General features: G+C 36.7%; 1 protein-coding gene across 2 annotated transcripts in view; it reads right to left on the bottom strand.

The window, feature by feature from the left end:
* The window catches only part of LOC131425288 (metabotropic glutamate receptor 1-like), an 88,186-nt gene extending 83,689 nt beyond the window's left edge, over positions 1-4,497 (bottom strand). Inside the window, exon 1 of one of the 2 annotated variants that reach the window (XM_058587055.1) lies at positions 4,318-4,497. The gene's annotated coding sequence lies outside the window, so the exon portion shown is untranslated. Of the gene's footprint in view, positions 1-4,041 lie in introns of both variants that reach the window. The other variant, XM_058587054.1, reaches the window with a different exon arrangement.
* Between the last annotated feature and the right edge of the window lie 1,503 nt (positions 4,498-6,000).

Consider the following 6,000-nt stretch of genomic DNA (forward strand, 5'->3'; position numbering starts at 1 on the left):
CTGAAGATTTGTGTCCTATAATTTGTCTTCCCATCATTGTTCTTATGAGAAGAGATGAATAATAGACACGTACCATCGAATTGTGTAGTGAAAATCGCACAAAACAAATAGACACATAACGATTGACGTTCCCAAAAGGATTGCTGGATGATTCAGAGATTTTACAAAAGCGGCAACATTCTGGCACCTCATGAAGGATGCCAAACAATCTGCAAAAACCGTTTAAGATCAATACAGCAAGAATTTATTCACTCCAGGGTGAACGATAAACCGCACTGACTCTATCACACTGGATGAGAAACGATAAAATATCCTTCAATTTTAGCTTCCCATATACAGATTCAACCGTGTATGGGGAACCAAAAACCCAGATACGTTGTTGCGTCAATGCAACACAGTTACATATCAGATGATATGAAGTACAGCATTCACCTTCACACAAATAGCACGCTGAATAATAGCTATGTGATAGTTGAGTTTGCAATATCCAGTCAGAGCACTGACTAGAATACTGCAATGATCTTGGAAAAACGCGCAGTAGACATTTTGACATTTTCAGATGCAAATCTGATAAGTTTGCAAATGTGCAAGTAGCTGGCGTGTTTGGATGCAGCCTAAGAACGAATTTTGTATTTTATCTAACTAGTTAACCGTGAAAAAGCTGGTTCAGACCCAATGAAACCATTCGTTAAACCAAATCTAGCAAACTTATCAGTCTAGTTATTTCCAGTAACCAGAATGACCGGATGCCCATAAGAAATAAACAACATTTGAAATGCTGAAGTCGATTTGAGTTCGAAATGTGGTCATTATGTTTGATTGTGAATCATTTCAATTGAGAGTCTTTAAAAATGCCGTCTACTGATTCTCTGCTGAAGTGCCGATTGAACACCCAACAGAATCGCATAGAATTCTGCATGGAACACAATACAATATCTATCAAGTGAATGAAACTAATCTAGTCTCATTTTACGGCAGTAGACACCAGCACCAGACCGAGCATCCATCTGCGAATTTTTCCGTATAAAAACTATGTGTTCATCAAGTTGTCGTTCTGAATAATCGACAACTACTCTTCACGATCAGGATATCTCATACTGAATGTTTTGAAAAGAATGTGACAATTAGGTCACCAGAAGCGAGTAAATTCTCATCCCAAGTAGCCTTTCGAGACCACAAATGAGTATGATTAGTAGCATAGTCTATAGGTATGATCAGTATCTAATGGAAAAAAAAACAGATTGGAAAACTGACATGCGAATACAATAATGTAATGAGAACCGCGAAAATGTTACCGCATAGACGGGATTCGAACCCGTACCTAACTCCTAGCCAAGGAAATTGTTTTACCAATTAAACTACCCTGCATATGAAAACACACTCAAATCTCAAATCACAAAGTAGAAATGGAATGAACAGACGTGCGAGATCAGTGTTGGATGTGTTCTGTTGAATTTGTTTCCATATAGATATAGTTGCTTGAAGAACCACCAATCGTACGCACAGTAAAAATTGGACGGCTACGTTGGTCTTGTCAAACGGCAATTAGTGATGTCTGATTTTTTGTATTAATCGATTATTAGGTATTCGATTAATAAAAGAGGAGTCGATTAGTGTGATCGATTACTATTGAGCATTATTCGATTAATGCAATTAATCTAAACAAAATAAGAGCTGCGAAATGAAAATCTGTGTTGAATATCAAATCTTTACCATTAACACAGATAACAGATATACAGGCTCGAACAAAATTTTTCAAAATGCTGTGTAACTTTCAAATTTGCTATATGTTGAAAACACTACTGCCACCTACTCGACTGTTCGCCGCGATCTTTCAAAACGTTCCACTACGTTCCGGAACGAAAACAAAATCCTCCTGCCTGGAATAGAAATATTCCAACTACAACCATTTTAACACTTATCACACGATATCCCTAAGTGTTAAAGACAATTTTATTCCCAAGTCGCATAAATCACACGAGAATTCGATCGAAATAAAACAAAAATAAACTTGTCATTTTAACCAACAGCAAAACAAAAATCTAGCGTAAAGTGAATGTTACACCCAAAATTGTTGCTCAGTGAAAGCGGCATCCAAATCGTGGTGGCACCTCGTGTCGATCGTGGTGACATCTAAAAGTGTTCGCCACGCTGATTGAGCAAATTTTACACACAATTCATATGTGTGCCTGTATATCTGTTATCTGTGCCATTAGTGCATCATACAGTAAGAAAAATATGAGAAAATGTAGTTGAAATGTCTAGAAAATTCAATAATATCTATGATCAAACGGATGGAAAAATGTATGACATCGTAACCGTGAGCAGAATAGATCAAGAATCATTATTTAAATTGAAATTCGTGTTTCCTTGAATTATGACAGACGAAACTGCAACTCTCATCATAGCATCGTTTGGACTTAGGCTGCCGACAGAGTGAGCGCGAGAAGCTGAGCCGAGCTTGGTGCTGACCAAAGCAGGAAGGTTTGAGTAAAAGTTGAGCCGATTTCTCACTTGTACTCTAAAAGAGTCCTTTTGATTAACTACTAGTATCATTCTCGCTTTTGATTTGCCAATGTTAGTCACCAGCTTGGCTTCGCTTCTCGCGCTCACTATGTATGCAGCCTAAGGCTAAATGTTATCTACTAAGGCTGTGAACCATTTCGCGATTAACTTTAACTTTTGGTTGATATTTTCCAGTGTAGGAAAATAACCAGATTTTTTTTTATCTGATTATAGTGTCTGACTATTCTGAGTCTGAGCATTGAATTATTGTTTTCGTGACATTCATCAAATCGTTAAATATAACCAACGCACCAAACATCGCGTCTATTATAACTAACATTGACACCAAAGAATAGCAGAGATATTAAATCGGGTAACAATATTTGCGAGCTTAAAAAACCCTACGACAAAGATGAAGAAACATAAGAGGATGCCATCAACTCACACGCTACTCAAATGTCACCGGATAGTAATAAGCACATTTTTCCTTCAAAGAAGCGGAAAATTAAAAATTCCCGTAAGAAACATTTTTTTTAAATTTACATATAACTTAGTCTAAGAATAACTTAGTTGTGTATGTCCCGCGTCTTAAGCCTTGTCAAAGAGATAATAATAATTATGTTGAACTTTAAACAGAAAAAAATTTATCTATCGTTCGCTAAACGCTGTAGCACGTAGGATTGTTACAAGTTTCAAAACATGGAATAACAATCTATGCTAGCATTGACAGTCACCTTGTGTATTCACGTCAGTCCGATTAATCCACTAACAAAAATATTCCAACCTATGCTCGAAAAATTGTACACCAAATTATAAGGACATTCTTTACATTTCTACTAATCTTCCAGAAATGTTTTTTTTATTCCACCTAAGCTTTCCTCGTCGCACGTGTACAGCTTTTTACCTAATCAAGTACACTTAGGAAATTATAACTATCAACTGTTTAGCATTTCTATTAGCACATTAATTACTATTCATGGTTTTGTCATCATTGTCAATGTGTTAGTTACATACTAGAAATAACATATAAGAACAGTCAACCTCTGCCGAAATGATTGAATTCCAGAAGAAGAAGATTGGTTGATGTTTGAGCTCTAAAATTCCACTTTCTCATCAAACATGTACACCTCGTAGCATTCCAAAAGCATTCCTTTCAATACTTTTAATAGGTCTATTATTTCTTCTGGTTCAGTGAAAAATATTTACGTTGTATTAAGTCGAAAACAAATATTCAAAACATCTAAACAGTGGCAAATTTTGTGACGGTATACAGGATCCTTCGCTTCATTAAACCAAAACGTTCACTCCATCAGTCGTGACAGTATAGCGACCGAAATGTTTAAAGCTTCAGTTTTCTTATCCATCAACGACACTCCTTTCGGCGCAAGACTAAGCAACGGCCGCGAAACACTCACAAGTTTGCAGAAAGAATGAAAAAAATCATTGTTTTATTTCTGCACTCAAAAGTCAACATAAAGGACAGTTCTTCAACAATCCCATCAACAGATCTAGTGATGGCGTGAGAATAAACTACACCTCATTGCTACCACCGACTTTTCCACATTTCAATGGGGTCGTTTTATCGCCTCAGGACTAACGCATCCACGATCTCCGTGTCATTGCCCGAGAATAACCAACAGGATAGGATTCCAACGTGTTATCCACATGTTTTTTTAGTGTATTTACAAGCATGATTCGCACTTGCAAGCATAATGTCACAACACTTTCACTGCATCATCAATTCACAATTTTCACCATTTCCACAATAAGCGTAATTACTCCTTCTGAAGTATTCAGCTCCCAATTACCCACCAAGTGATTCACTATGAAACCCCATCAATGGTATCTGAGCGTCCCGATTTTAAGCGTCCACTCCGGTTGAAATCCCGTGGAAGACTGCTATCATGGATCTATGAGGTAAAGGATTAACCGCATAACATCATCCTCTGCCGATTATAGAGCTGATGGTTTCCTTGGTGTGCGGTGCTTTAAAGTGACGATACCACACTAGATAACAAACAGAAACAACGAGGTTTTTCCGTTGGAGCCCACACAGCATGACTTTCACTAAGGTTGATATTCACCTAAGTGTGACGCCAAATATGTCAAAATAGGATTGAGAAGCATATTTATTCATATATTTTTTAGAAATCAATATTTAGTTTAAGTGAGAAATTTAGTCTAATCTGAATCGCTACATGTCATTTAATAAAAATATCCTATTTCTAGTATTTTTTCACACGATTACGACCGCGTTACGAAAGTACTGATTGACTGAATACCGACCTATCCAATCGCAGGCATTTTTATCATCCCGCCATCTGTAGCATAAACTGGGGTGCTTTCCAACGGAATGCACTACCGTAGTAGTATAACATTCCCGAAGTGAAGTCACAATGTGCTTCCGATTATTGGGCTTGGGTGCCGATGACTTCGGATGACTTCTGCGCAGTGCAGCATTCGCACGTGGTATATTCCGGCATCCGACCGACCAACCGAACAGCTGACTGACGATGCCGACAAGTTCTACGAGATTCTATATTTACAAACAATTATTCGTGTTCAAGTGACTGGAATGGGGCTACGAGTCTTTGGGGGGTAGTTGTTTACTGCCTAACAAGTACATCACTGTACGAATGCGTATTCAAGCGAGTAAAATAAACCTATCAATATACCGAGACAGGATTCTATCATTAAAATGTTTGGGAGAGTAAAAATATCAATGCATGATTATAAGCTTCATCGGACTTGTGAATTTAATTATTTTTTAAATTATTTGATATATTCCTTAGATCTCCTTCCAAAAAACATTGATGACAGAAACAAGTTTAGAGAAAGTTGAAAAAAATAAAACTGTTACGGAATAGGGCGTCCTTTGTTAAGTTCGTTTCGAATGCAGCGCTGTTGCATGTTCATTCAGATGCAGCTTGTTACGTATTGTAAAGAAACAACCACAGCCAAACGGATATTCTATTATAAATTAGTTCCCTATTCAATCGGTTTATTTGAATCATCTAAGTCATTATCGTTGTTTTGCAATTTAAAACTGTTTTATTTTGACATTAAAGTCACAATGAGTTTTCAAGATATTCGTGGAACGTATAAACGCAGTCGAAAACCGTCACCATTTTGAGTGTAATAATATTGTTTATTGTTTTTTCACCAGTGTAGCCGTTGTATGAATTTTCATGTTTTCAAAATGCATGAATTTTCAGCAGAACGACGTTAAAATAATGTGCACAAATGTTGCACAGAACCCGGACTGTATTTAAATAAGGTAGTAAAAATGGATGGAGCAAGTGATCTTTGAGGATTAAAAATCATTGGATTTTTATCTGCTACTGGTTGAATGGATACAATGATATTTTTGATGATTGAGGCGAAATATAAATCGGTTATGTGTGATTATTATTTTTGTATCCTCTGTATTAGCGTATTGAGCAGTAAGGGCAAATCTCGTCGTAATTATTAATTTTGAATAAACTTGATCAAAAA

Source organism: Malaya genurostris, chromosome 1 (genome assembly GCF_030247185.1).
Source record: "Malaya genurostris strain Urasoe2022 chromosome 1, Malgen_1.1, whole genome shotgun sequence".
In the NCBI taxonomy this organism is placed as follows: domain Eukaryota; kingdom Metazoa; phylum Arthropoda; class Insecta; order Diptera; family Culicidae; genus Malaya; species Malaya genurostris.